This window comes from Lagenorhynchus albirostris, chromosome 19, assembly GCF_949774975.1.
Source record: "Lagenorhynchus albirostris chromosome 19, mLagAlb1.1, whole genome shotgun sequence".
NCBI classification, from domain to species: domain Eukaryota; kingdom Metazoa; phylum Chordata; class Mammalia; order Artiodactyla; family Delphinidae; genus Lagenorhynchus; species Lagenorhynchus albirostris.
In genome coordinates this window covers 49,506,559-49,533,851 of record NC_083113.1, presented here as the reverse complement: position 1 = coordinate 49,533,851, position 27,293 = coordinate 49,506,559, and positions in this window count along the sequence as shown.

Below are 27,293 nucleotides of genomic sequence, written 5' to 3'. Positions count from 1 at the left end.
TTCTTTGTATGTTTGGTAGAATTCGCCTGTGAAGCCATCTCGTCCTGCACTTTTGCTTGTAGGGAGTTTTTAAATTACAGATTCTATTTCACTTCTAGTGATTGGTCTGTTCAAATTATCTGGTTCTTCTTGAGTCAGTTTTGGTGGGCTGTATGTTTCTAGAAACTTGTCCATTTCTTCTAGGTTGTCAAATTTGTTGGCGGGAAAGAGAAAAATATTGAAGTGAAAGTGGAAGCATAAGAAGTGGGATAAGAGTTTCTTGTGATTTAATGATCATTTAATTTTCCAAATTCGTAAAATAACAATCCGAGGTATTATACTAAAAGAATGAATAAAGCCATGTTTCTGGTGATGGAGTGGGCCGGGGGAGGCTGTTTACTGGAAGATGGGAATTAGGTAGAATCTCCCACAAATGACTGTTCATTTAAAGCTCCACAAATAAGATGGAAAATTATGTAATTTAAGGAGCACCTAAAAGAGCTGGCAACGTTTAGGTTACAGCATAGAAGGGTAGAAATGGGGAAATACTTGCAAAATTGTCATGCATCTTTAAATGCATCTTTAAGTGTTTATGTAACAGAGATCCTCATCTTTTCTAGATATCTAGGAGGATTACAGTATCTCACGGCCTGTGCCTAGACCAAGGAGCGGAGGAGTGCCTTTCTCATATACTTTCATCCTCTCTTATGTCTCTTTTACCTAAAGGTTGGCTTAAAAAATTAATGTCTGTGTCCGTAATGGTTTTCCATGAAAAATAAAATGCTTCTTCAGGTAGAGAAGAGAGCTGAGTTTCCTAGGTACCTGAGCCCTAGAACCAGCCAACCTGTGCTGGAAACCAGCCTCCACTTACCACCTGTGTGACCTGAGGAAAATTAGGTGAATTCTGAGTGTCTCAGTCTCCTCATGTATGAAATGGGGGTAATAATGTATCTTTTTCTAAAGCTGAAGTATAATTATGAACGTAAAGCACTTAGAATAAGCAAGTCCACTTCCAGGTATATACCCAAAAGAATCGAGAACAGATATATGAATAAATTAGTGTACACCCCTATCCACAACAGCCGAAAGGCGGAAACCACGCAAGGTCCATCCACAGATGAATGGATAAACAAAATGGGATCTAGCCATACAATGGGATATTATTCAGCCTTCTAGAGGAAGGAAATTCTGATACAAAAGGACAAATATTGTGCGATTTCACTTTAGGAGGTACCCAGAATACTCCAGTTCAGAGACAGAAAGTAAAATGGTGGGTGCCAGGGGCTGGTTGAAGGAGGATTGGGGAGTTATGGCTCAGCGGGTGCAGGGTTTCAGTTTGGGAGTATGCAAGGGATCTGGAGGTGGATAGTGGTGATGGCTGCCCAACAGTGTGCACGTAATTAATACCACTGAACTGTGTACTTGAAAATGGTTATAATGGTAAATTTTATGTCGTGTGTGTTTTACTATAATTTTTAAACATGGTTCAGCTAATGCTTAGAGCAGTGGTTCTCAGTCAGGCGTCAGTACCGGCAGCAGTGTCAGCCTCACCGGGACCTGTTAGGAAAACAAATTCTCAGGCCCCACTCGCAGTCAACTAAATCCTAGACTTCGAGGGTAGAACCCAGCCTTGTGTTCCAACAAGGCTTCTAGGTCACTCTGGTGTACGTGAATGTTAAAGTGTGAATTTTACAGGAGAAGACGGCTATAGGCAGTTGCCCAATACTAGCTATAATGACATCACTCGTCTTCCTTTTCTGTCTTCTTTAGGCTTCCTTGATTTATTACCCAGAAAACATTTGTGCTTTTGTTTAATTCCATATTTGCCTTCTTGATAATAGCTACTCTGATGTCTCAGCCAAAATGGCTAACAGAAGAAGGAAATATTTAGGGATGAACCATACAGTAAGTTATTGGCTGGTGGAGGCATATCCCCAAGGCTTATCTTTCATGTATTTGAGTAACAGATCGACCAGAGGTCGTTTCCATAGTAACGCATACTCTGCAATTTATAAATTGCAGAATGTAGAAGGAAATTACGGACAATGCCTGTGGAAACTAAAGTTTTTCTGAAGAATGTTTGTAATACCGTAAATTGGCATGTTCCCTCTCATGATAAACCTAGAGGTTATGGATTTTTTAAATGGGCTGTAAGATCTGGGGGGGCATTGTAATCCTCATTAAACTTCCGCTAACCGTAGAGACCTCTTTATTCTTAACATGAACATGCTGTGAAGGAACTCATTGCAAAATACCCAGACTGTGACAGACATTAACCTCCTACATCAATAGCTTCTACTTTTACCAAACTCCAGTAAAACTTAGGAATTCTCAACTCAAAGCACTTTCCTTCTGCCATCGAGTTTGCTTTTTGCGAACCCATAAGTCACATCACTTTCCCTGTTCTGAACAAAACCTAAACCAGATTCCTTTCCCTCATTTTCGTCAGGCCTCCAAATTGGTAAACTCTTTCTTTACTCGATTCTTGGTAACTAAAGGTTGTTTCTTCAGGAAAGTAAGCTCTCAGAAAATGCAGCTAACCCTGGTTTTTGCAGGGGCTAACAACGTGTACTCGATATTTTGGAGGAATGACTCTGTAATGGATGTCTATCAACGGAGTGCTGGACCCCATCAGTGGATCTGAAAGCTTGTCTTGGTGTAGTTTCAGGCCACCCGTGATGATGTGTCCTGAAGTGTGTGTCTCAGGGCTCCGGGCTGGAGCCAGTGAGACTTATTTTGAGCTCAGCTGTGCCACTTATTATGTGGCCTCCTGCAAGTCACCTGGACCTCAGTTTATGCATAAATGAGACTAGATTCTCCCTAAGTTTCCTTCTAAATCTAAAGGTGTTATGACACTTCCCCCCAACCCACAAGGGGAAGTTTCTGAAAGCAAGCTGGATGTTCCTAATTAGTGACTAGTGACTCAGAGGGAAAAGAAATATAAAAAATGGTTTCTGATTCATGGTCAGCTTTCACTGGAGGAATCAAAATGAAGCAAAACTCTGAGTGCCCATTAAAGGATAATTTGGTTTTGGGAAGGACATAGGCCTATGTATACAAAACCATCTTTAGAAACGTCACATAGAGATGACCCTCTGAGCCCTGTGCATGAGGACTCCGCCAAACTGAAAGGGACCTTCTGGGGAAGGGGAAGGTGGTGGTTTCCTGCATAATAGCTAAATAATGCAAAACCTGAGTGTCATGTATGTTTTGTAGAGGGGTCAGATTTTATCCTGCGCAAGTTGAAATGTTCAACAGAAGTAGTTGTTTTTTTTTTTGTTTTCTCAAGTGTTCTATGACTTGTTTTGAATCCCAACTCCTAAAAGTAGCAATCTATGGCAAGGAGGTCAGAAACCCACAGGATGATTTAAAAGCAAACAAATTCAAGGCAATAGTTTCTTCCAGTTCAAACCCGTCTCTTTCTGTTAATTCTAGTTCATTAGGAGAAAGAACCAGCAAAGTTTAAATCCCTTTTTCTGGCTGTTTCTCCATAGTCTCTGTTTCCTTTTTTCCTCCTTATCCCCAAGAGGGCTGCTGGGTGAAGAGGGAGACCAGACCATACATCCTAATGATGGATGAAGTCATCCTCTGTTCCCTCTGCTCTCCCCCTACCTGTGAAGCCTGCTGAAGCTCCTGGTAGGTCTCCCTTTGAGTGACTTATCTTTCCTGCTACTGATTGGGGGGCTGTTGATGTCTGGTACCCACTGCTGTTTCTAGCCTTTGCCTCCAGTTAAAAGGCCCCCACTCCCTGCCGTCTCCTTGTCCCACCCCAAGACCTCCACAGGTCACTGGCCGAGAGTGTCCTGGATGTCCTCCTGATCTCAGCACATGGGAACCCCTGGGGATTGTGCTGGGCAATGACATCTGTGGGGCTTGGACTCAGGGCGCTATCGCAAGCCTTTTATCCAGGACCATTTTTCACCCTGTGCTCCTCTCGTAGCATCTGAGTGATGATGTGCATGCAGTTGGCACCCTCAGTGTGGAGTTCTGGTATAGTTACTGTCACTCACATCCCTCTTGACCTAGTCCCAGGAGCACGAAGGATGGCGGTCCTCTCTGCAGGTTCAGGTCAGGACACTGAACCTAGTAGGGGCAGCACTCTCTTTCCATCAGCAGAAGCTCCTTGCTTTTTCATCCTGATGATAGGGATTTCACATTCAAGCAGTCTTCCATTCGACCTGCTACCCTACATCATTACTCACAGTGAAACTCCATACTCTGAATCATCCTGGCTTAGTTCTCACAATGCAGGAGAAAGATTTTGAACTTAGTTGACCCTCTTCTCATGAACAAATCCGTCAAAAGCTATTAGATCACTTGGGCTCAGACGTCTTAGTTAAAAGTCAAATGCAGAATAACTGATGCTGGGTGTTTTCCTCTATCTTTTAACAATCCCGTCTTCCTTGATGCAACGCATGCCTTTGGCCACATAGAAAAATATCTGACACTGATTGGGAGCCTACTCTGTGCTAGGTTGTGTTCTAAGCCCTTGTTGTATTGATTGACTTAATTCTCTCAACCATACTAGGAGACAGGTACCATTAATACCCCCATTTTGTAGAGGAAACTGAGGTTTAAGTGAATCAGAAAACTTGGCCAACAGCGTGTACCTAGCAAGTGATGGAGCTACTATCTTGGGAAAATGCCACCCCAAGTGCCATAATGAGTTCATTTTTATGAGCTATATATACTGTTTATTTGTTATATATATTTATTAATTATTTATAATGTCTATTATCTATTTCTATGCATTATATATCATAAATGTATATTATTATATACTTCCTATTTATATATTGATTTCCATATATATACATAAAATGTACTAAATACTAAAGGATTTAGTACTTAATTGGCCAGTTATTCTCTTCTTTTTGTTTTCATATTTTTAAGGCAGAACAATCACCTTCATGGCTCTCTTGGATGGTAAGCGAAAGAGTAGCTGCTCGGGTTAAAGCAGGGAAAGAGAGCGGGGATGTCTGTGGGTCAGGTGATAGTGGCCAGTCCAGTTTACCTCCTCCAGGGCAGCTCTGCTGACCCCGAATTCTTCTCATTTCAGTTTGAAGCCCCTCTCCCTGCAGGTGGCCTTTGCACCATCGTAGTACCTCCTGAGGCATAAGTCAAAATCCAGTTGCCAGGGACTCCCCTGGTGGTCCAGTGGTTAAGACTTTGCCTTCCAGGGCAGGGAGAGCGGGTTCGATCCCTGGGGGAACTAAGATCCCACATGCCTGGCGGCCAAAAAACCAGAACAGAAAACAGAAACAACATTTTAACAAAAATTCAATAAAGACTTAAAAAAAAAAAATCCAGGTGCCAGGACTGGACTGGGTTGTAGACCATCCAGTTTAGTTTTTGATTGGATGGGGGCCCACAGATGAGCACTTGAGCCGCAAGCTGTAATCTCCACCCCTTGACTTTCCACTTCTGTCCGTAGTTGGAAGCCCCTGATGGCCCCAAAGCAGAGACTGCCAAGTTGAAGTTAGTATTCACACTTATTTTGTTCCCAGGTGTGCTGTGTTTGGTTGCTGTGTTATGACAGTGTGTTCTCACAGTCTAAGCCCTTGCTTTCCACCTTCCCTTACTTACCTGAACTGAATGGCCCCTGACAGCTTTTCTGTGCGCAGCCTTGACCCCCAGGTACTTCCTGATAAGCCTGAAATTACGGTCAGGGGTGTCAGCTCGTACACACTGCCATGTCACATGCTCTGTGAGGCAGTGACTATATTTTGTTCACTTTTATGTCCCCGGCACGCAGTGCACTACTTGGGACATGGCAAGCACTCAACGGGTGTTTTCTTCAGTTGTTAATTAACTAATGGCACTAGCTTGTGCTCTTATCAGTTGATTTAAATGTCAGTTCATTAACCATCCTGAAGAAGCAGATGTGGTTTTACATGCTTAATTTATAAGGAGGAAGCCTTTTGATGATCATGGGTTTTGTTTTAAAATCTTAAAAAAAAATTAGGAGGATTGAGTGATTTGATGAACCGTGGAATTAATTGCTTGCTCTGCCCAATTTCCATCACTCTCTCCTGAGTCCAGTCTGTTAAAGATGCTTTTGACAGCTCTGACACGTTGTTTTACATCTTAACTAGCAGGTCAGCTCACCTTCCTTGTGAACAAGGAACCATCTTTCATGTTTGCTTTCCTTATTCCAGTGTAGTTCTCTGGAAACAAAGCTATCAGCTGTCATTGTTTTTCTATCATTATAATTTCAAGTGACATTATAACAAGCTTTTTCGGCCCTCTGGGATACTTAGAAGTATTCATTAACCTCATATCACAAAGTATAGCTCTCTTAAAACTAAAAATGCAAATATTTCAGTAACTTATTTTTCTCATGGTTAGTTATCATTGATGATAGAAGTTTTGTGAGTCAAGTGGCATTTTTACAAAAGAAGAAAATGTGTGTGCTCTTAACCACATCAAAGCTATTTTAAATAATAGGTATGTCAACTCAATGTCCAAATAACTTCAAATTATCGGAATGTTAAAGGCAAGAAATAATTCATCAGTTTGAAGTCATGCCCAATTTTTCTACATTCTAGTATTGCCTTTTCTTTTGCACTGGATTTGGGCAAATATTCTCAAGGATAATCAAAGACAGGTGAAATACCTGGCCCTTACTATTAATTTGATACCAGAGTTACCCCAAATGGGAGAAAACATTCTCCTGCTAATGGTAATATCATATAGTGCCTTGCTTTCTATTTTTTATATATCATTTTTCCACCAGTATTCAGTTTTTGAGTAGCAGGTCCTAGACACTACAGCAATTAAATCCAACTTTCCCACAAACCTCCATGGCCATAGGGCAAGTAAGAGGCCAGAGACAAAGATTCAAAATCCAGTTGGTTAGATTGTGTCTGTGCCTGTTCCTCCTTGCCATTTTGCTTCTATATACAAATTGTTAATTCACTGTTTAGTTTAACCATGTTCCAGGTAAATTGTGCATTAAATATTTTAAGCACTACACAGATTCGCCATTTACCACGTAGTGGCTGTACTAAACCTCACAAATGTATTTTAAAGGAAGAGAAATAGCTATATTCTTTGTGCACCGCTAATTCCCTATCATCTTAAATATTTTCCAGTTATTTAATTTCTACCCCTGGGAAAGGCACAATCTTTCATATAATAAATACTATGTAATCAGAGGAATGCCATTTCTCTCTCAAACCAATTTTCATTAAGTAGAAGATAGACTAACCCCAAAAAACTTCTGCTTTCAGTTGTCATCTCTTTTAGAAAAAGAAAGCTACAAAGTGTCATTTGCAATTTAAAATGTCTTTCTGAAAGGCCACCATTCACTGAAATGCCACATTCAGAGATGCTTTATTTCTTTCATTCTGATGGCTTTTAATAAGTAAATTCACAGCCACTGCAACAGTTTCTCTAAGAATGTGTTGAGACTTAAATAAATAATATACCTGAGTGTGTGTTTTGTGTGTGTGGGGGGGTACTGAAATCACTTTCAGAAGTTCACAAGACCGTTCTAGATAATCACCTTCCCAAATACCTGAGAGGAGGTAAATGAAACAAAACTCTAATCACACCCTGTACCGTTCAGAGAGCATGGGCACATTTAGTGTTGCTGTTTTCATTTTTATATAATCAAGAGTTTCCACTAGGATCAGTGGATATTACTCGGTTTTGGAACTGCACTTCAGGGCAATTTATTTCCATTGCTGGATTAAAAACATCGATTGGCCTGCATGATCCTGCCCCTGTGACCCCCATCAGCCTCTCTTTCCCACTCACAAATTTTTCTGTGGTCTGGTCACCACTGTTTCCTTTCCTCCTACTTCTTTTTTTTTTTTTTAAAACTTATTTATTTATTTATTTATTTTTGCTGTGTTGGGTCTTTGTTGCTGTGCGCAGGCTTCTCACTGCGGTGGCTTCCCTTGTTGTGGAGCATAGGCTCTAGGCGCGCAGGCTTCAGTAGTTGTGGCATGAGGGCTCAGTAGTTGTGGCTCGCGGGCTCTAGAGCGCAGGCTCGGTAGTTGTGGCGCATGGGCTTAGTTGCTCCGCGGCATGTGGGATCTTCCCAGACCAGGGCTTGAACCCGTGCACCTTGCATTCGCAGGTGGATTCTTAACCACTGCGCCACCAGGGAAGCCCTCCTCCTACTTCTGACTCCGTTTTTTTGCACATGGTGTTCTCCTCCCTTGGAGGAGTCTCCCCCTCCTCTTCTTTGTCTTTGTACCTTAAATGTTACTTTCTCCATGGAGCATTACATAAACCAAGCAGTTAGGTGTCACCCTATTACGTGCTCTTGTAGCACCATGTAGAATCTTTCCTTACACACAGATCAATTGTAATTAATGAAAAGTGTAATATCCTCCTCCTCCATGCGCTCCAGTCACTACAAGCGTTTCCACCGCCCCTGTCCTCTTAATGTCATGTTTTAGTAGCTCAGTACTCATCGATATCCCCCACTGTGCCGTGAGCCATGTCAAGACAGGGCTGCCCTATCCTAACCATATCTTCATCTTTTTATGTGGCGAGTATCACAGTCATTGGCACAAAAGTAGACCCACAAGGAGTATTTAGTGAATGAATGAAACAAACTTGAACTTAACTCACTGTAACTGCCTAGTTCAGCTCCTCTTCAGGGTGTACTGGACCACTGAAAGATCTCCCAGCCTCAGCACTATTTTTTTTTCCCATAAATTTATTTACTTATTTATTTTTGGCTGTGTTGTTTCCTCATTGCTGTGCACGGGCTTTCTCGAGTTGCGGCAAGCGGGGGCTACTCTTCGTTGAGGTGCACGGACTTCTCATTGAGGTGGCTTCTCTTGTTGTGGAGCACGGGCTCTAGGTGCGTGGGCTTCAGTAGTTGTGGCATGTGGGCTCAGTAGTTGTGGCTCACGGGCTTAGTTGCTCCGGGGCATGTGGGATCTTCCCAGACCCGGGCTCGAACCCGTGTCCCCTGCACTGGCAGGCGGATTCTTAAGCACTGTGCCACCAGGGAAGTCCCAGTCTCAGCACTATTAACATTTGGGTCAGGTAATTATTTGGGGTGTGTGTGTGTGTGTGTGTGTGTGTGTGTGTGTCTGTGTGTGTGTGCGTGCATGCGCATGTTACTGGGCGGGGGCTGTTCCGTTCATGGTAAGATGTTCAGCAACATGCATGGCTTCTCTCCACTACATACCAGTAGCACCTCCCTGAGTCCTGACAATCAAAAATGTCTCTAGATGTTACCAAACATGGTCTTGGGTATCAAAATTGCTCCCTTGAGACTTACTTAATAATCCAATACATGCCTTCCTCTGACCAAAATCAGTCACATTGACAAAATAATAAAACCTTACTATCAATAATAATAAGACAAATTCCAGTTGTGTCTCTAACTTGCCTAAATACCTTTCGCTGGGTCACCATGTCTACAGAATTCATGGCGTGCGCTGTAAATAATGGCGTTGTCGAAAGCAGGATCTGAAATATCTGCATTGTACTTACTGTCTCTGCTGTGAGTTGCTACTTTGACCTTCAGCAGGTGATTAGACCTCCCTGGATTCCAAGTTCTTCATTCTGAAAGCTAGGCTAAATGATTTATACTATTTTTCTCTCTCCAAAATTCTCAGATTCTTTATACAATTCTGTTACCCATGCAAATTGGCAAACACTGTCTTTACACGTTTCGCACTATGTTCAGGCAACAGTTATTGATTAAAGTATTTTAAAAAATCACATCTGGATGTATCTAAGAATTCAGAGATTGCCTGAAATATTTTTCTTATGAGGTACCAAGAAACCCTATGCAACACTTTGCACAGTATATTATTTAGAAAATAAAGTGTGTTCTTTCTCTACTAGACTTCAAATAGTAGAGTGCTATGCTGTTGAAAGAGGGGACCCTTAATCTTGGTAACTTATTACGTGGCTTTAGGGAAGTGATTTAATTTCTGTGAACCTACTTTCTCCCATCTGTAGGTTAGAAGTTATAACGGTACCTCATATGGTTGTTGTGAGGTTTAGGGTTTGGTACAATGCCTCGTGCATAGTAAGTGTTCAATAAATTTTACTGCTTTATTTTTTTTAACGAATTCTAAGACATTTTTTAGCAATGGCAGCTGCTTTAACCAGCAACTTTTTCTCTTAGTGCCACATGTAAGAAATGTTCACCTTGTAATCAACGGCATCAAAGATAGGAGATTAGTATTACGAGCTTTTTGGTCCACACATTATATGAGCTCATAGTGTCCAACAGTATAGGAGCTCAATATAAATTTGTTGAATTAAATATCATGCATCAGTATACATGCATGTTTCAGCGATGTGTGGGCGTAGGTTGTTCTACTTTATGGAAAAATGTAGATTTATTGACCTATATGGAAACCAACAAAAGTCACTTCCTGTTTATGACCTAGATGGTCAGATTAAAAATCTCATTATAAAATTATCCTCATTTGCATAGAATGTCCTTTACTTGTAACATTTAATTAATATAACTCATCAAAGGTGCTGAATGATAATATATGCCACTATCCCATTTGGCTAATCCCAAAGGAGCATATGTTTATTTAGATTTCCCATACTAGAGAGATTAAGGCCTGAAGATGCTGCATTAGAACCTACAGCTATCTTTGTTTATTTTTCCCAAGGCTGCTAATTATGTTCTCAAAATACGATTGGTTGAAGCAATTTGTATGCAGAGCACATCCTATCATTACAATGCCTTTATATCTTTGTCATGTGGCTACTTAGCCCACATAACCTAACAATAACCCATTATCAAGAAAGATGATCTGGGACTTCCATCGTGGAGCAGTGGTTAGGAATCCCCCTGACAATGCAGGGGACGCGGGCTTGTGTCTTTGTCTTCATTATGTTTTCTGGACAACCGCACATGGTTACGGTATGGAACATTCCTCATTCCTTTGGCCCAGACAGCTCTGTTGAGCCTGGTGTCAGTGCGTACGTCTGGAGTTCCTATCTCCTTCGTGGAAAATTTCTGGATTTCTTTGAGTGCCTGAGGGGCATGCTTCTTGAAACCCACTCCAGGGGGGTGGATATTGTGAATGTTGACAGTGTACTCTCTGGTCACCACCTCGTTGATGGCGGACTGGGCCTCCTCGGCGCCCTTCTTTGCGGAAGCCATCCTGCCGGGCCGGGGTTGGAAAGCAACAATTTTTATTTTAAATCACGAAGTTTTGAGGTGGTTTGCTATGCAGGAGCAGAAACATGGTATAGAAGGTAGTACCTAGAAGTGGGATGTTGCCATAGCAAAAAGCTAAAATATGTGGCCTTGGGAAGAAGGAAACCACTGAGCTAAGTTGACCCAAGAAAATGACGAGGAGATTGGTTGTCAAAGACTTGGGAAGTGGTGAGAAAAATGTTATTGGATGTTGAAAAAACTGATGACCCATTGTTTATGGACACAATTGTCGCTCGTGATTAGTAGAAAATGGAAACAATGTACCTAAACGCACAAGCATCTCATCACCTGTGGCTGACCACTGTGAGTTTGAGAAATGATTTCATTTTTCACTCTAATCTTGTGATAATTATTCATAAAAGCAGCCAGCTTTACTTGAATTGCTTTTTAAAATTTCATACACATTTGTCACTCTTTATGCTTTGGTTTGGAAACTTATTTTAACAATATATCAATTTATTTAATAGATTGGTTTTCTTATTTGTTTTACAAAGTTCATCACATAGTGTTTTTCTTGTGCTTTGCTTGCTTATTTGTATTTTGCTTATATACTACCTGATTTAAATTGTTTGGGCATCTAAATGCATCTTCTCAAGAAATCCTTCATTTGCTTCTGTGTAAAATTATCCTAAGTAACACCAGAATTACCCATAATATTGTTTAGTGCTAGAGGAATTTTAAAGAAAATGCAGACTCAATTTTTATTTCATGTTCAGTCAGCACTTTTACATAAGTACTACAGAAGCCAAGTTCTCTCTCAGAGATGGGTAAAAATATCAACATAGGCTAAGAATGGGGAAGAATAAATAACGTAAATCTTCAAAATCATCCTTTTTAGGATTTTTATTATTTTTATTTATCTGTTACACATAGGTATTCTATATGTTATACAAGTATATTAGAGAACTGAACTCTGTGGTACCATGATCTCAATAATTAATCTCTATAATTATAGCTCTATAATTAATAGCCTTTAAAATTTGAAAAAATAAATATAATTATAATAAAATATGTAAATAGATAAGCTAAGTATGTTTCAAAATCTTACCAAAAAATGCATTTGTGTTTTATTTCCCTGAGAACAAGTTAGTGCTTCTGAGAATGATGGATTCATGCTTAAGTGGATGACTTTCACTCTGTACACACTCACTACATCTATTTAAGATCAATAACATTTCTGAATGTTTTTAAGGAACAAAAAAGTTTTGCCTTGACGATGATTTCCTTTTCAAGCTTGTATCTATTTGAAGGGATATATTTAAATCATGTCAGTATTTGTGTTGTCCACATATGGTTGTTGTTTGCTGATATAAAGCAGATTACCCTTGAGCTCATGTTTTAGTCATATCATAGAAGTGCTAGAGAAGCCTGAAATTTTATCTGTAGGTACACATTTTAAAAATTATTTTATTTTTACATGGAAATATAGTTGATTTACAATGTTTCTGGTGTACAGCACTGTTTTATATATACATATATATATATAAAACATGTAACAGAATTATAGGTTATTTCAAGATATTAAATATAGTTCCCTGTGCTATACAGTAGGACCCTCTTGTCGGTAAACATTTTTGTACAACGTTTGTTTTGGGTGCTTCTAATGACAAAAAATTGCCCCACCGTCTACAATAGTAGCCCTTGTTTAGAATAGTCCCTGACACGTAGGATGATGTCCAGTAAATGAATGATGAGAGAGGAACATCTAAGCTCCCGTAGCAGATGAAAGAATGAGGCAGAAGATATAATAACGTTAAAATCATGATGACACTAAATTAAGCATGATGCCTGGCCGTTTAGGCAGCTGACGCAGTGGAAACATCTTCCTGGCATTAGGGCACCTGGATTCCAGTCATGCATCCTTTACACTCACTCATCTGAGCCTTGATTTCCTCATTGTATTATCAAATCAAACTTTAAAAGATCCAGCTTTAACATGCAAATATTCTATCATTTTTGGTATAATATACCTCCTTACAAATACGATTCTTGTCAGGATTTTATGTGTAAGACTGGCAATCTTCTTAGTGTTACTTCCTTTTTCTCCTTTTTTCCTTGACTACTATAGAGTCTTTCTTTTAACTGAAGATTCTGCCCAGCAATAGTGTTCTCGCTAACATAAAGATCAGTTATTTAGGTCTGGAAGAAGTCTTACAGATGGTCCTTTCCTATTTACTCATTTTTACATAAGAACTGAGATCCTGCCACGTAACACGAATTGTTTAAGTTTCTACACGGAATTGCTGGTAAAGCCAAGATTCTTGCTTTTCTGATTTGCTGCAAAGAGAGTTCTTTCTACTCCTCCATGGTGCCAGATAAAGAGAGCAACATTTCTTAGTTAGGATTTAATTCGCCTCTTCTTGTCTTCTTTCTATCATTTGCTTTTATTTTTCACTACATGAACAGACGTAGTATCCTTCAAATAACAATCACCAACCTAGCGGAAGGAGTAAAACACATGTGAGACTGCAGTACGGTTATAATTGGTGAAAGTTTATTTAAAACAATAATGCAGCCATCACCAGGAGCAGATTCTCATTAACAAAAACGTTTTTAGCATCTGAACTTTAAATACCATTCATGTCGTTTTGAAATGTTCTTAACATAGCCAAATCATACTTCTCGATCTTTAATTTGGGGCATTTTGCTTGTAGGGAATCCAAGAGGCAAAAAAATTTTCTTTCATCTTCTCTTTCCAACCACATGAATCCCCCTGTGCTATAGCTCTAAACCCAGAAAACACATTTATTCCTTTTATTAATTCTTCTTACATCTTTATTGGAGTATAATTGCTTTACAATGGTGTGTTAGTTTCTGCTTTATAACAAAGTGAATCAGCTCTACATATGCATATATCCCCATATCCCCTCCCTCTTGCGTCTCCCTCCCTCCCACCCTCCCTATCCCACCTCTCTAGGTGGTCACAAAGCACCGAGCTGATCTCCCTGTGCTATGCGGCTGCTTCCCACTAGCTATCTGTTTTACATTTGGTAGTGTATATATGTCCATGCCACTCTCTCACTTCGTCCCAGCTTACCCTTCCCCCTCCCCATGTCCTCAAGTCCGTTCTCTACATCTGCGTCTTTATTCCTGTCCTGCCCCTAGGTTCTTCAGAACCATTTTTTTCCTTTAGATTCCATATATATGTGTTAGCATACAGTATTTGTTTTTCTCTTTCTGACTTACTTCACTCCGTATGACAGACAAGATGTGGCACATATATACAATGGGCTGTTACTCAGCCATAAAAAGAAATGAAATTGAATTATTTGTATTCCTTTTATTAATATCACTATACTTAGCTTATTTTTCCCTGGGACTGGAAGTAGATGGCTGTTTCAACACTTAAAATGTTTACCAGCGGCAGCTGTTTTCATGAATTTGCGTCTCAGCTCCGTGGGGAATGTTATGGTGGTCTCTAATCCTGAGCTGAAACTGTCAAAGAAAGTAACGCACAGCGGTGGGTAGCAAACATTGTTTGACACACTTGGTAGGTCCTTATACAGGTTGCTCTCTGATCGCAGGTGGGGATTCGCACAAATCTCGGGGTCAGAAACAAGAACGCAAATAAAATACCTAACCAGAATTCTTCAACATCTGGGAACCTTTGAAAAAGCCATTTCACCAGCTAGAAGGGATGCTCTTGGCACTAGAAACAGGTCATTATAAGAGACAACTGAAGTATCAGGAATTTTACTCTTCAACATAAGTTAAGCTTAAAATAACTTCTGTGTTTTATTCTGAAATGAAACACACGTCCTACATTTCTGTGAAACCTCAGTCCGATCGTAAGCCGTAAGTCATTTAATAAAGCAGCTGATCGATTTGATTGAAAGTGGATTAACATCGCTGTTGTCACATGAAATAAAACAGAGAGGTGACGACCAGGTCATAAATGTTTCACTTTGGTTATAGATCCAAGCAGTAGACATTTTGCAGTCACCTGAAATCCTTGGTCACACATCTTTCATCATTTCCTCCCCCCGGAGCTTCAGCTCACACCATTCTTCCTGTTCTCTGAACTCACACAGTAATTACACTCAGTAGGTCAGCTCTTAATTATGGGCTGCGTCGCCTTTGCAGAACAGAATGCTAGCACTTGAAAGCGTCTTGCTAATCCTCTGATCTAACCTCCTTATCTAACAAAACGCCCCCCAAATCGTGATGTTTTACAATATCTGTATCACGGACCTCATGTGCAGCAGAATTGAAACTAGACTTGAAACTTATTGATGTCTAATCCAGGAATTTGCCATCTTTAAAATGCAGTGTTCACGTGTCTTCCCAACCAGATTGGAAGGCCTCTGGAATAAAACTGCACATAAGCAGGTATATAATGAATGCTTTAGTCTGATTCTTGTATGCCCTAGAGTATGTTAGAGTTGGAAACAGTAGCTGGAAAAGGCCACTTCAGTAAATTTCACACTTGTCTTAAAATCCTGTTGTGACAGACAGGTTTTTTAAAAGATATTTAAAACATCTAGAAAGTGCAATCGCTTTTGTAAGTTTTAATGAGTCATCGCATAGACTCCAAAATCTATATCCAAATATAAAGCAGTCATTTGATAAAGAGAGATTATTTGGATTATCCTGCTTTCCCAAATTATCATGAGAAACCTTCTCTGTTCACTTAAAACTTTATAAGGAAAATGATTTCCCCCAGGCATCCACATTTCCAAAGGATTCAGGGATCTTTGGAGAAATGCTAATAATAGGATCAAGACAGAAAAAGAACACAAGGTGCGCCTGGTCTATCTTTAGTGTCCCAAAGTAAGTGCTAAAAGCAAACAAACAAAAAACTATGTTGAGAGAATATGTCAAAGGAACACAGGATCCAAGTGAAAGAGTTCCCAATGGCTAAAGATGGGACGATTTGAACAAAAAATAAAGTAGGATTGGATTATAACGCAAAGCATAAAATAAATATCCATGGGTCCATATTGATATTAGCAAATAATTGAGTACATAAATGAATGGAGGAGGGACAAATCTGCCCTGCAGAAGAATTCCGAATATTTTATGTAGATACTCTGCCCCTAGGGAAGTGAGGCATAAACCGCCCTCCCTAAGTGTGGGTTACACGTAGTGACTTCTTTCCAAAGGACACAGTGTGGAAAAGATTAGAATAAGTAACTTCATGGTGGAGAAACCTAACAAGACCTCAGCCCAGTGGTCAAAGTTAACACCAGTAGTGATGAGTCACATTCATTTATGTGCCCTTGATACGATGTGATAAAAATGATACTTTACCCGTGTTATTCCTGCCCAAACCTGTAACCTACGCTAGTCATGAGAAAAATTTCAGAAAATTCCCTATAGAGGGACATTTTACAGAATCCCTGGCCACTACTCAAAACTGTCAAAGTCATCAAAAACAAGGGAAGTCACAGGTAAGAGTAGCTAAAGGAGACACGACAACTCAATATACTGTGTTATCATGAATGGAATCCAGGGACAGAAAGAGCACCTAAGGTGAAAAATAAGAAAATCTAACTAAAGTATTGACTTTAGTTAATAGTAATGTATCAATACTAGTTCAATAAAATTAACAAAGGTGCCAAGCAAATATAAAATGTTAATCATAGGGGAACTGGGTGTAGGTTTACGGGAACAACAATGTATACTGTGTTCACAATTTTTCTGTAAATCCAAATTGTTTTCTAAAATAAAATGTTGATTTAAAATAAATAAATCGGCAAAATATCTGAACACATAAGTGAATACAAAATTAAATACACAAATTGCTATTAAGCACACGAAGAGATGCTCATTAGTCATCAAGGATGTGCACATTAATACCACAGGGAAATGCCACTGCACCTGGCAACACCGAGGCAGGGTGAGTGTTTGTTGCAACTGGAACTCCTCCAGATTGCTGGTCAGGGTGCAAGCTTATAAAACCATTTAGGAAAACAGTTTGAGGGTTTCTTAAAAATTTAAACATATACTTTCCCTATGACCCAGCAGTTAAACTCCTAGCTATTTACTCAAAAGAAATAAAGATATATGTCTACACAAAGACTTGCACGCAAGGATTCGTAGCAGCCTTATTCATGAGATCCCAACCCTGTATATTAGTAAGAAGTTTTTTTATAAACAAATTGTGTTCAGTAATAAAATGATGATTACATATTTTTCTAGTAATTTTGCTATATGTATTATCTCCAGAATATCAAGATGTTATATAAAGACAAAGATGATAACCCCATGTTTTATGTTAGCCGTACTATCATTTATTCATATCTGTTCAAGGGTAACCAATCTATTTTTAAATAATTTCCCCTTATAGATTTCCACTCCGATTCTAATTATCCAGCCATGCTCAGTAACAGTGAGATGACTTTCTCCAAATCACCAAAAGTAAGATTCCTTTCCCCACGTGATTTTAAGCTCTAGGTAGTTCAACTCAGACTTACTTCAAAGGAGGCTGCTTGTGATTTTTTTTTTCCTGTGGGGACATTTGGCTGACTCTCTACATCAGAAAATTCTTTGCACTAACGAAAAATGGTTAGATGCATCGTTGTGTGTTATTTTTATTTATTTCCTCCTGAATTAGATCAGGTGTTGTATTTTGTTTCCTCAGTATTATACTCTGAACCAAGACGCAAAATTAATGTATTGCACTTAGATTTTTAATAATGATATAATATTTACAATTGTGATTATAGAGTAGCAGCCATTTATATAAAAAGTGAAAATTTGTATATTATTCCAATATTTTGGTTTTATTAAATCAGAGCATCTAAGGAATGATTAAACATTTCATGATTAAACCCAGATTGTTGCCTTAAAGACCTATATGTTCATCATTTTTGAGTAAAATAGAATTATCATTTCAGGTCCACTAAGTACCATTTTTTAATTTAATGAGGTTCTGTTGAGCTTGCCTCATTTATTTAAAAACACTCACGTAGCCTATACTGAAATTAAATGATGAGGCATCTGCATATATTTCTACTGACACTAATATTTTGATGGCTAATACTTTGCCTCTGATTTAAGAGTGTGGTTATTGGCAGTGAAGATAATACATGAGACCTGCTTCTTATAAAGAATTGTTCTAGAAGATGTATTACTTTAGATATTATTTATTGCATATTTCCAGACTTTAAATTGTTTAGAGCCAAGGATTACTTCTAAAAGTGTTCTTTGAGTTCAAAGGACTCACCTTGTCCTGCCCAAAAGCGTGAGTAAATCACTCCTCAGCAGCAAAGCAAAGAGAAAATAAAAGTCATAGGGACACATTAAGGTTATTTGCTAGGACAGTTCTGAACTATGCCGAAGTTAAGATGCGTTCACACATTATGAGGATAGTCTTAAAATGAGCTGCATTCTTACCAAGGTATTTTGCATAGTTTGGAGGGCAGAGTTTCGTTAGAAGCAATAACACAGTCTCTAAACATCAGTGCCAAAGCAAGAGAAAAATGTGTGAGTCCAGATTCATTAATTCACACCTTCCTTTCCCTCCCAAGTCAGGGAGGGAAATAACATCAGTTTCCCTACATTTGAGCAAACCATTAATCTAGGATGTATTTTTTATACCTCCCTGTTTTCTCAGTTTAGTTAGTCACCCAGCCATACCAGTTTTAACATCCAAATATCTATAGAAAACTAACCACGGGTAATTAGACTGTAATCAGTCTCCTATCTCATATTTTCACCTTCTCGTCCCTAGATTACTGCAAAAGTATCTGAATTTCCTGTTCTGGAGGCATTAATTGTCTTCTTACATTGAAAACCTGATCACCTGCTTAAAACTAAACTAACTGCTCAATGGCCCAAGGATAAAGACCACTTTTTATCAAGGTCTGTATAGACTTCATGATTTGCCCATAATTTCATTTTTACTCTCTGTCTTTTCCTTTTCTTTGTTCAACAGACACATTGGCCTTCTCTCATTTACATGCTTGTAAATCCTGCCACAGGGCCTTTGCACAAGCTGATCCTTGGCCTGAAATGTCCATGTTGCTCAAAACACTTGTCACACGTCCACATCTGTACAGGTGTCAGTTCTTCAGAGAAACAACTCATGGTTCCCTAGGCCCTGTTCATACACTCTTTCTTTACAATAGCAGTGCACATTTTTTACTGCTCTGTGTTTAATAATGTACCAATGGACATTTGGCTCAACATCTTATTCTGAACACTAAATAGAGTGAAGCAAATATTTTTTGATGAATGAAAAGATACTTATAAACCACCTCCTTTGTTCCTGGCAGTGATCTGGCTCCTGCAGAAATAACAGCAAATTCTTTGGGGACGAATTGTTAAGAGATGATAAACAAATGTCAAGAAGCGTGTAGAAATACTATGTTCTACAGATAAGGAAAAAACATATTAAAACCTAGCAGGGGATAGAGTGACAGGGGGATATCCCCTGGTCAAAGACAGTCTCTCTGAGAAGCTGACACTGGAGAAGGAGTTAAATGACCTGAGACATTCTGCTTTCTGGTCACATCACACAGAGTCTCGCAGGCATGTTACTTTTGAACTTGGAATTTTATTCTGAGTGAGATGAGAAGTCATTGGAGGGTGATGAGCAGGCTGTGATGTGGTCTGACTCGGTAAATAAAGTGCTGTGTTCTGAATATATAATAAAGATTCCCTCTGGTTGCTCCGTGGAGTACAGACTTTATCACGGAAAAGGCAAAACATGTAGATTAGTGATCAGATTACTCCAAACATGCAGAAGAGAGATGTTTGGATTCCGGATCTTTGGAAGGTAGAGCTTTCAGGATTTGCTGGAGGAGAAGATGGGATTGGGTGAAAGAGAGGGGTATCCAGATGACCCCAAGATTTTAGTCTCAGCAACTGTAGGAGAACTACCCTCCCCTGAGAGATGGAAGCCAAGGAGGGGGTGTGGTGCAGGTTTGGAGGGTGGGTTTGGCGAGAGAATCAAGAGCTAGTAATTATTTTAAGAGAACTCAGTTTTCTCTATGGGTGAAAGTACCTCAACATAACAAATCACTTAGAGCATAAGAAACTCATGAACCAGAAATCATGCTCAGGGGATTCTACGTTGAAATATTAACATTATGCTGTGAAGGAATTATAAAATATTTATATAGTGCTAATTAGTTTTTAAGTTTTTTTTTTCTTTAAAGAGTTACCTTTTAAGGCCAGTACAGGGCCTGATACGAATTTCTCTCGATGGTTTAAAGCCTATGGTTTTAAGTGACTGTAGCAAACATAATGTCTAATTCATTAACTCTTGACTATGTTGTTTTATTATCACTAGGTGATATTTGCTGAGGGTATCACCACATTGTACCTTCTTAATGATTACAATAATTCTTTTGTAGTACTGAAAATCTGTGAGGATAAAGAGTTCACATTTAAAGAGGCTGAATTTGAACTGTCCTAACAGATATTTCCGATTATCACTCTCTTAATATAGGAATAATCAAGGGACTTTACCTATTTCAGCCCGGGCTGTAAATATTTTTAAATTGCCTAAAGATTTGTAAATATAGATATGCCCTCATATGTCTTTGGGGTTTGAATTCACAGTACTGTTGTAATTGGGGTAAACTCGGGCTGAGAAATACATTTAAAGTTGTCCACAGTTGATATCACACCTGCTACCTCGCAGAAGTTAATACCATTGAGAAAAGAAGACACTCCATCAACCCAAGAGGTTGATTTTCCCAGAGAGATCCACCAAGGATGAGCTCGTAAGTCAAAATTACAAGACATATGAGGGAAAAAGATTAGCAAGAGTCGTCAGGAAAAAAAAAAAACACAATCAGAACCCAAGAATTGGAGATTATGGAATTATTGGAAACAAAGTATTTATAAATGTTTGAGAGTGGATCAAAACATCAGAGAAAGAACAAAAATTTGATAAATATCTTTATCGTAGAGATAAAGCAGAGTTAGATTTGGATTCATGATTATAGCTCTAACTTAATGTCAAGAGCTTAAGAGTTGTCACTTCTGTGCTTACAACAAGAAAAAAATCGGGAAAAACAAATGATGTGGATACGTGAGAGAATTCACGTGACAGGGTCAATGTCCACCCCAGAGTCTTGAGATACAGGCAAATACAGAGAATCACAGGGAGATCAGGTTACTGGAGCAGAAGCCTCTGCAGCAACTAGGCTCTGGTGGAAAAAAATAGGCAACATGCAAGAAAAGACAATGAGTAATGGAAAAAGAGAGATCGAAAGTTAGAAAGAATCAAAAAGAAATGTTAGAAAATGAAAATTCTGTAAGAGAGATGAAGAATGTCTTTGATGAGCTCATCAGCTGACTGGATATGGCCAAGGAAAGAATCAATTAGCTGAAGATATGTCAATAGAAACTTCCTAAACTGAAAAGCAAAAGGGGAAAAAAAAATGAAAAAAAATCACAACAGGATACTCAAGAACTGCAGGGCAGTTTTTTTTTAAGATTTTTTTTTATGTGGACCATTTTTAACTTCTTTAGTGCATTTGTTACAATACTGCTTCTGTTTTATGCTTTGGTTTTTTGGCCGTGAGGCATGTGGGATCTTAGCTCCCCTACCAGGGATCGAACCCACACCCCCTGCATTGGAAGGTGAAGTCTTAACCACTGGACTGCCAGGGAAGTCCCTGCAGGACAATTTTTAAAAGGATAATATGAGATTAATCAGAATACCACAAAGATATAAAAGAACGAAACAGAAATATTTAATGTAGTAACAGCCAAGACATTTCCAAAATTAATTAGACACCAAACCACAGTTCCAGGAACCTCAGAGAATACTAAAATCTACACCTACGTAAATCACGTTTAAACTGCAGAAAAACTAAGACAAAGATAAAATCTTAAAAGAAGCTGGGGGCAGAAAGATATCACCTTACCTCTAGAGGAACAAGGGTAAGAATCACTGTGCACTTCTTCTCAGCAAACCATGCAAGCAAGAAGACTGCGTGCAATATTTGAAGTGCTGAAAGAAAAAATCAAAACAAAACACACCGGATAGAATTCTGTATCCAGAGAAGTTATCCTTCAAGAAGGAAAGAGAAATAAAGATTTTCTCAGACAAACTACAACAAAGAACGCATTGCCAGCAAACCGACCCTGCAAGAAACAGTAAAAGAAATTTTTCAGGAAAAAGAAACTTGGACCTACATGAAGAAAGGCAAAGCACTGGAGAAAGGAGAAATGAAGATAGAATAAAATCTTGTCTGTTCTTAATTGATCTAATTGATATGGATAAGTGAAGTAAATGACAGCAGTGTTTTAGGGGATGGGGGAAGGAATGGGGAATCATCTTTTATAAGGTATTTGCACTATCCGTGAGACAGTATAGTGTTATTTGAAGTGTGCTTAAATTAGTTGTAAATGTATATTATAAAATCTAGGGAAACCACTAATTTTTTAAAAAAGACAAAGCACATTTGGGAAAACGATGAGCTTCTTAGAAATGGAAAAAGCATATTGAAAAAAGATATCAGTGAAATTAAAAATGAAATGGGTGAGTTGAAAAAAAAAGATTAGACAGATGAAAACAGAAGTACGGTTAGGTATAAAAAATCTGAAGAAATTATGCAGGTGTGGTATAGAGATTCAGAGAGTTGGAAAGAATGAAAGATACCAGACAGTATGCAGGCTATGGCACAGACCAGGCTTTATCTCTGGGGAGCACTACACAGCCTGTGGTTTAGGATGTGATGATATTTAAGACTACAAGGATGGTACAAGTCATTCCTGGGGCCCTTTAGGCTGCAAAACAAGGCCAGGTGGGCTTCCCTGTTGGCGCAGTGGTTGAGAGTCCACCTGCCGATGCAAGGGACGCGGGTTCGTGCCCCGGTCTGGGAAGATCCCACATGCCGCGGAGCGGCTGGGCCCGTGAGCCGTGGACGCTGAGCCTGCGCGTCCGGAGCCTGTGCTCCGCAACGGGAGAGGCCACAACAGTGAGAGGCCCGCGTACCACAAAAAAACAAAACAAAAAAAAATAAGGCCAGGTGAGCTGAGCAGATCTGAGGAGACTCATAAAAGAGCCTGGCACACTTTGATGATGCTTCAATTCGGGTAGACCTGGGATAAAACCACTCAATGGAAAATTACTTTGTGAAACTTCTCATAGTAACTGCTCAATCATACATTTGGTAAAAGTAGTGAAGTGTAAATTATTTGCAAAAAATACAGAAGCCCATGTTATTACCATAAAACTTGGAAAAATAATTAACGTTTGCATTATGACTCCATTATGGGTTCAGCTGTATTATGTCTGAAGTATTTCAGTCCTCCCATTTCATTACGAGAAACATAGGATTATTTAAGTGAACCATTCCTCATGTAGGTGAATGCATGACACAAGATTTTATAAGGGGATTTGACTATATAAATGATCAGAAAGAGCAGACCAGAGAAACATGAACATATCAATAGGAATGTTGATTTTTTTTATAGATTAATACTTTACTACCAGCACTAGATATTTTAAAGTACTTTCCAAGGACTTGAATTTGTAGAGGAGTCTTAGTGCACCTAGTACAATGAAACAGAGAAATGAAGTACTATGGGAAAACTTAAACATTTTTCTAGCCAGTCTGTTCTGTTCTTTAGTGGGAGAAAGGAGGTAAGATCACTCTGTGCGTTGGCTGAATTCTCTGGGCCTTGTGCCATGACATGCTTCTGGAGGAATATGTTTGCTGGTTGGTTTGTCTTTATTATTGTTCACTTACAATTATATCTGAATAATTGTTCACTTCTAATCATATCTGAATACTTCGAAAAAAATTTATATTCCCATAAATAATGCTAGAAACTTGAAATACATAACCTGGGGCAGACTTTTCATTAGGCTGTTACATTATTTCTGTCTTTGATATTGTATGACAGCAGAAAAGTTAGCATTACCTTTATGCTTGATTTTTTTTTTACTTTTTAATTAATTGTTTATTGGAGTATAGTTGATTTACAATGTTGTGTTAGTTTCTGCGGTACAGCAAAGTGAGTCAGTTATACGTGTACAAATATCCACTCTTTTGTAGATCCTATTCCCATATAGGCCATTACAGAGTTGAATAGAGTTCCCCGTGCTATACAGTAGGTTCTTATTAGTTATCTATTTTATATATAGTAGTGTGTATGCGTCAATCCCAATCTTCCAATTTATCCCTCCCCCGCTTTCTCCCTTGGTAACCATAAGTTTGTTTTCTACATCTGTGACTCAAGTTCTGTTTTGTAAATAGGTTCATTTGTACCCTTTTTTTTAGATTCTACATATAAACGATATCATATATTTGTCTTTGTCTGACCTACTTCACTCAGTATGACAATCTCTTGGTCGATCCATGTCTCTGCAAATGGCATTTTTTTCTTTCTTTTGTATGGCTGAGTAGTATTCCATTGTATGTATATAAATACTACTTCTTCTTTTTCCATTCCTCCATTGATGGACATTTAGGTTGCTTCCATGTCCTGCCTATTATAAATAGTGCTGCAATGAACATTGGTGTGCATGTATCCTTTTGAATCACGCTTTTCTCCAGATATATGCCCAGGAGTGGGGTTGCTGGATCATATGGTATGTGCTTGATTAATTAAAATGTGTGTTCAGCTAAATGAAACGTTAGGTAAGAATGATGGCTGATTTCAAAAAAAATATTTTCTCCATGGCACGTTTGCAAAAATATTCCTTAAAAAAAACCTCTAATGATTGTTTTAATGTAGCTTTTATCATTTAACAAACTTAACGAACTCCTGGGAGATATTAATGATTAGGCTCATGGTTGATTGTAAAGTAGGTACATATTGAGTTTTTTTTTTTTTTTAGTCTTGTTTTTACCACACTGTACAAATGTTTTTCAGTGGGTTGGGAAAAGCCAGTACAAGAGATGAATCAATAAATGAAAACAAGTATTGTCAACAGATCTGGGTAAATATTTTAGAGAAATCAATGGACAAAATGATATTAAGGGTCATGTGCTATAGCCCTATAAACACAGGTGATCATTATTGATCACAAATTCATGTTACATACATAGATATGAAACATAATTGAAACCTAAAGATTTTATGTGTGCAGCCAAATTAGTCAAGCCAACTAACAGTGGCCTCTGAAAAATAGGCCTGAATCTGGAGAAACGATGCTCTATGGTATAAACATTTTAAAAGAAAGGGAGTGTCCTCAGTTTTACTCTGTCCTCTGTCTTCCTACCCACAAATTTGTATTTAAATGGACAGTGGTAATTGTGGGAAGGAGTAGCTAAAATACGGCAGTGGGTAAAACCCTGAGTGGGTCACAAACTTGGTTGTTTTTTTGTTTTGTTTTTTTGCGGTGCGTGGGCCTCACACTGTTGTGGCCTCTCCCGTTGCGGAGCACAGGCTCCGGATGTGCAGGCTCAGCGGCCATGGCTCACGGGCCCAGCCGCTCCGCGGCGTGTGGGATCTTCCTGACCGGGGCACGAACCCGTGTCCCCTGCATCGGCAGGCGGACTCTCAACCACTGCGCCACCAGGGAAGCCCACTTGGTTGTTTTTTTAACCCATTCCATAAGCTTGTCAACCCTAAAGAACAGTTTGTAAAGCCTTCAATGGCATGGTAAGAAGGAACTAACAGCCCTGTCCTGAATTGGAAGTCAATAAAGCATTAAAAATGCAAATACATTCTTGTTAATATGATATAATTGTGAAGAACTTTTAGGCATCCAATTACCATTTAACACAAAAGCCTGTAATGATTTAATTAGGAATCCTTCACCTAACTGAGGTCAAGATTGTTAGCAGTGGATATCTAATTAGCTTGCTTAGGCGGCTGTCTTTTTTGAAAACTCCCTGGGAAAAATCCTTCCTTCAAAGATACCCACCACCACCCCACCACACACACACACACACACACACACACACACACACACACACACACACACACACACACACACACACACACACACACACACACACACACACACACACACACACACGAAATATGTGTAAAAGCTGCTGAAATCCAAATGAAGTCTATACCTGAGTAAATAGTATTATAGCACCATCAGGTTCCTGTTTTTGACAATATGTTATATTATCATTGGGGGAAGCTGGATGAAGGGTACCCAGGAACTCTTTGTAACTACTTTTTCAAGTACTACTTTTGTTGTGAGTCTTACACAATTTCAAAATAAAAAGCTATTAAAAATGCATCCATATCTCTCAGAATTACAGTATTTGAATCATCTAGTTTCTCTTTTGAGGTTATGTGATTGTTTTAGACAATCATTGATTCCATGAAATAAGGCCAAATTAATGTGGCATTTGATATAGTTCAAGTAAATACCAGTTTGGTTGATCCAAAGGACCTCAGATCACAGTAGAACGTCTAAAAGTTGTGGGAGAAGATTTTCCTGACAGTTTACGTTTCTAATTTGCTTTTGGTCAGATTATGCAGCTTCAACATCCAGGTATAAAACCTCAGCTAGCAATAAAATCCAAAATAAAGCCATCAAATTAATCTCCTTTGCTTAACAGAATAAAATAGCCCATTTTATTTCTTTAAGATTAAGGCTTTCATAATTATTTTAATGGAAAATACATGAAAAGAAACAATATTTTATAATAGGCTAACAAGAACCAAGGGAGATTTATTATTGTAGAGTCTAGAGTCTCCAGTAGCAGCAATGACCAAATTTTGTCCCCTGAAGCTCAGTGCTCCAAGGTAGTTCAGGAAAAAGAGGGGGCACTGGCCACACAAATTGTATAATGATTCATATATAATGTATATTTCCATGTTGAAAGATCTGCAATTTTTTTTTGTTTATATTGAGCAAAATTTGGCTTTGGAATTCCTTCCCAAATTTCCAGTTAACAACTTTTTAAAATCAGCATTCTACAGAACACATGTTGGGAATGCCTAGTATAGAGTCAAAATATGCTTCCTAATATCACCAGCCCCAGTTAGAAATGTGTATCACATGTAGCCTGGGCTGGTCATTTAAAAACCAGGAATTAGGGCTTCCCTGGTGGTGCAGTGGTTGAGAGTCCGCCTGCCGATGCAGGGGACACGGGTTCGTGCCCCGGTCTGGGAAGATCCCACATGCCGCGGAGCGGCTGGGCCCGTGAGCCATGGCCGCTGGGCCTGCGCGTCTGGAGCCTGTGCTCCGCGATGGGAGAGGCCACAACAGTGTGAGGCCCACGTACCACAAAAAAAAAAAAAAAAAAAAAAAAAAATACCAGGAATTAGTTAC